The sequence below is a fragment of the Fukomys damarensis genome, unplaced genomic scaffold (assembly GCF_012274545.1).
Source record: "Fukomys damarensis isolate Sample0158 unplaced genomic scaffold, DMR_v1.0_HiC HiC_scaffold_17, whole genome shotgun sequence".
In the NCBI taxonomy this organism is placed as follows: domain Eukaryota; kingdom Metazoa; phylum Chordata; class Mammalia; order Rodentia; family Bathyergidae; genus Fukomys; species Fukomys damarensis.
The window spans coordinates 57,521,238-57,526,490 of NW_022900929.1; the positions used below are offsets into that span (position 1 = coordinate 57,521,238).

At 39.3% G+C, this 5,253-nt stretch overlaps 1 protein-coding gene across 2 annotated transcripts in view; it reads right to left on the reverse strand.

Annotated features, from left to right (window-relative positions):
• Baz1a (bromodomain adjacent to zinc finger domain 1A) overlaps window positions 1-5,253 on the reverse strand; it is a 102,929-nt gene that overhangs the window by 96,841 nt on the left and 835 nt on the right. The window lies entirely within an intron of this gene.

Here is a 5,253-nt window from a genome sequence, read left to right on the forward strand (position 1 = left end):
AAAAAAAAAAAAAAAAAAAATCTAGCTTAAAAATAATGGATGTGAAAAGGAAATTTTAGGTTAAGTACAAACTCACATTTCTAGGTTTCTAAATATAATTCCCTTTCCTTAAAAAGGATTTAGAACAGCTGGACATGGTGGTGCATGCCAGTAAAACCTGCACTTGGGAGGCTGAGGCAGGAGGATCCCCACCAGCCAGGGGCATATAGTAAGTTCAAGCCCAGCCTGAATTACATATAGCAAGATCCTATTTCAAAACAAACAATACAACCATGGATTTAAAGCATCTTCTCTCTAGATCCTTTCTGTTCAGTTTCGTCTTGTGAACTCCATCTTTCAGGATGGATAATAATTCCTGTTTGAGGGTTTCGCCAACTCCCTGGCAAACAGCACCTCTCTTTTCTGTGTCTCCACTGAACTGAATCCATAAAACATATGACTTAAGTCATTATGTTGTAGCCATTTATTCATTTCTTACTAAAGAGACAAATTATCTCAGCATTTATTTATTTATTTTTGGTACCAGGGATTGAATTCAAATTCGGGACCTTGTGCTTGCCAGGCAACTGGTGGAACCACTGAGCTAAATCCCCAGCCCTATTTTTAATATGAATTTAACAGAGAAAGTATACATATGAATGAGAAGGAGAAAAGAAAAAGCCTGGCTCCTAGCTTTATTTGTATTATGCAACTCTGGACAAATTACACAGCCTGTCTCAACTTAGTTCCCTTTCTGCAAAATGAGGGTATCTTTTGTGAACAGTTTATGTGAAAATCATGTGAGATAATTCTAAGCAAGTGCTCCATGATATATGTACAGTCAATAAATAGCAGATTTTTATTGTCCAGGGACCACCTGTTCAGGAAGATCCTAGAAGAATAACAAGTACACAGAAACAATTCAGGGGAACACATAAAAGATTTTCAGGATGACCAAGGAAGATTTAAGTTTAGCACTGGGAAGGGGAGTAGGAAGAGGCATGTGTAGGAACAATAGAAATTCTAAGAAGAAACAATTTGAATCATTATCATGGTAGGACAGGGGCAAGCAACAGGTATATCCACAAGTTGTTAGGATAATTTTTATTGTTTGGTGGATAACATCAATTAGAGATTATCACTGAACACAGAAACCCAACCAGGATGCTCCCAAGCATAAAATCTTAACAACTACTTGTGGTAGAAAAAGTTTGCAAAGCAGGTCAAAGGTCTATAACTCCTTTGAAATATAACACCATTCTTCTCACTAACTATTGATGTCTATCTCACTCTTTCTTCTTTCTTTCTTTCTTTCTTTTTTTTTCTTCCCTTCAGTATTTTGAAACAGGATCTTGCTTTGTAGCCCAGGCTGGCCTTGAACTCACTATGTAGCCCAAGCTGGCCTCCAAATTGTGGTGCTCCTCCTGCCTGAGATGCCCAAGTGCTGAGATTAAGGCATAAGCCACCATGCCTGGCAATTTCACTATTTCTTGAATCTGGACTGACCATGTGATTTGTTTTTATTAACATACACAGAGATGACATTGAGAACTTCTGTCCTCACTGCCTTAAAACCCTGAGACCACCATGTGAGGCATCACAGGGTGAGAGACTACATAGTAAGGAAAGTCATCTCAGCTGAAGCCCAGCCGCGTGCCTGAGGCCACCTATATTACTCCAAGGACCCTCAGCCAGGCCTCTAAGCTGCTGGCAGTTAAGCAAGTAAGCACAGAGGAGGTGAGCAGAAACCAAACTGAAAATCCACACAATAGTGAACAAACAAAATGAGTTGTTATTTTGAGCCACTAAGGCATGGGGTGGCTTGTTACACCATAGCATGTTAGGCCTGAAGAAATGACGCTGTAATACAAAACATGGTAGTCTGCTAAACAGAAGGCAAAACTTGAAAACCATTTAGGAAGCTCGGACATACCATCTTAAAAAAAGCATTCATGGACTCAAGTATTAGGGTCATATGTCAGACTAATTCCTAAAAGAGGAAGTAAACACCCAATATAAAGACACAAACCATGATGATTATCCAACTCCCTCTGAAAATCACCAAGCCTAGCCTTTGACTGTGACTAGATTTCACATATAATTGATCATCAGTATGGAAACGGTCTGTGTGAAAGTCACTTTTCTCCACTATAAATTGATGGCATTCTGGTTTATTTGATAACTAGAGCTTAATCACTGAGGACTGTAGTAAACAAGGCAAATGTCTGAGCAACTAGTGTAGAATGATAGTTATACCATGATCTACACAGTCAATTTGAATTCTGCACAATGCTCCTATTCTTTTTGGTACATACTTCTGCAAACTTCAACCTCCATAAGGACAAATTATTCATAATAAGCACCATATGATAATAAAAAGTAAAACGGCATAAACTCTAGAACCTTAAGGGATGTGAATTAAAATTCAGCATCATCAATTGTTAGATATGTGACTTTAGACAGTGATCTTAGACTTACTCTACTTACCCCAACTCCAGATTTCTCATCTATAAATGGGAGCTGTGGAATGACTAAATTAACAAGTGAGAACTGATGAACAATGAAAACAGGATGCATTATAAGCTAATCAAACTGACACTGGAAAGCCAGGTTGAAACAGCTCAAGTCCCTGTGGAAGAAATTGCTTTTTTTTTTTTTTTTAAGGTTCTGGGTATTAATCCCAGGGCCTTTGCCCTTAGTTACATCTCTAGCCTATTTTTTAAAATTTCTTTTATTTTGAGAGAGGGTCTCACTAAATCACTAAATTGCCCAAGTTGGAAATGAACTTGCCACTTCCTGCCTCAGCCTCCCAGAGTGCTGGGATTACAGGTGTGCACCATGCCAGCTGAGATTCCTAAATTTTGTATGAAACGTTAGACATACTCAAAGGTGGGTGGGAAATACATCCCAATTCTAAACGCTTAAAAAAAAAAAGTAGATTAATCACTCACTGGATAATGTAATAAATCATTTTCCTATCCCCAAAATCTAGAATTTTTAGTATTCAGACATGTCCCAGTTTTTGAACAATACACAGCAAAATATAAAATTGTCATCAGCTAACCAAAATTAAAGCATAAGTTTTCATCTGATTTAAGAGACTAAATTATTCACTTGTGCATTTGCCTATAGTTAATGTGCTATTTTTAATGAGCCTGTTTTGCTTATACAAGCAGGTCAAAGAAGAGTTGGCAATTAGTTAAGGAGCATATAGTTCAAACAAAATAAAGGAGTCTGTACTGTATTATGGCTGAGGATCCTTCCTGGTCCCTGTCTCTAAAAACTCAGGGTCCTGGAGAAGATAAAATGTGAGACAACAAATATATTGCTTTACAGGGCAGTAATAGGAAACATTACACCAGGCAAAAAGAGCGGTGATCTTGCTGCTTTAGAAAGACAAAAAGGAAGTGAATACAACAATGAAGATATAGACAGAAAACTAGTAATTAAAAGGCAAAAGCCATTAGCCAGAGTTAGAGGCACAAGCTACTGTGCAGATAGTGATGAAGTGAGCAAGGCTGAGAGGTGAAGAAATTTATATTCAAGAAGTAAGACACCTGAGTAAATAGGTGAGCAGAGTGGTCTTCAGATAAATACTACAAAACAAAAATATTCCAAATAATTTACTTAAGAGATAACCTTCAAAATCACATAAAGTAATCTGTAATTCAATGTATGTGTGAAATCAGAAGCTTCCTAGACTTGAGGCAAGGGTCAAGGTCAGATGACTATAATACAGCAGACCACCATATACCATCTACTCCAAGTGCATTTCTGGAATGATGTTTTTGTAATCACTTAAGAGAAAGAGAAAATAACTCAAAATTTAACACAATTAAATGGCAGTCTTCCAAGTTTGCCCCCAAATCAAATACCTAAGAATACCAGTGATACTACTTTGTTCAGGTTAAATGGTGAAATATCTTAGTTCCTGAACCAGTCATCTCCCTTGAACTGTCTGCAACTTCTAAAAACCCAAATACTTCAGCACATGAGCACAAAATGAAAGTTAAAAAAAAATCCCAGCTATTTAAAAATGTTTAAATGTCCTAAGACTACAAAGAGTTTTCAATGTTCATGGAAGATAGGTTTATAATGTCAAAGGTCTTCATTTCAGCATTTCAGATTTATGCATGGTTGAAAAAATTCATCTTAAGAAACGAAGTACACGAAGAGTGTTTAATTCATAAAGGATAAGAGCCATATTTATCCTATCCTCTAAAATGAGAAGAAACTCTTAAAGATAGGACTGCTTATATCAAAGGAGAAAACAGTTTGAAATTTAAGCCTGTTTACTATTTCTTGGCACTCTTAAACACAATTTTTGTAAAATTCAGAATTATCAGAAAGGAGTTTAGCTTAAATTAAAAAACAAAAACCAGACATCATCCTGTCCAGTTACCTAATCTAAATCGCTTAGGTAGGTTTAGGTAGTTACAAGAGCGAACTCTTATTTGAGTAACAAAACAAGTCTGTACAGGAACAGAGTGAGATATGCACTCCTACTCAAAAGTACAGTCTGATGAAAAGTAGTATCTACTTTACTGGATATAACATGTTTATGTGTAACCCTTTCTGAGGAGCTGAAGAAGAAAACGCTCCAAGGGACTGACTTCCAACCTCACTACTCCATTCTGAGACAGGTGCAGTTTGCCTAAGAGCCCTCCCACGATCAAGCCCACCATTTAGAAAAGGTGCCTCCTACATGCAACGCATTTGGTCGCTGCAACACATGGTTTCTAAGCCACAAAGGGAATCCTTCTCAGTGAGGGGGATGAGAAAAAGGGAGCGTCAGGCTGCTGCAGTGATTGATCAGTTCAGGTTCTCTCTTGGAGATCCTATCACCAAAACATATCCCACTGCTGTTTGGGATAAACCAGTGACAGGCTGAAAATTTGGGAGTTGAAACTATACCAGCAGCTTGGGGTTCTTATCAAAACAATAGAGTGGCACATGTCAGGCGGCCCACATGCGCAGGGGGATAAAGAAGCGACTGCTCGGCTGAGGCTGGAGTTGAACTTGTCTTAACCCCCTCCCCCAACACCCACCTCCGCGTACTCTGCGGCACGAAAGTGAAAACCGGGGGCACCGAGGGCTCTGCTGTCTGCCCCCTTCCTCTTTTCCTCGCTGGGCCCCGACTTCTTCCTCACCGGTCTCCCGGGGGCGGAGACGCTGAGCTCCCGGGGGACCGGAGTTAGTCACCAAGAAGAGGTGGTGACAGAGCTCCCGGCTCGCTTCTCGCACTCCGCGGCCTAGCCACTCGGGACGGGAGCC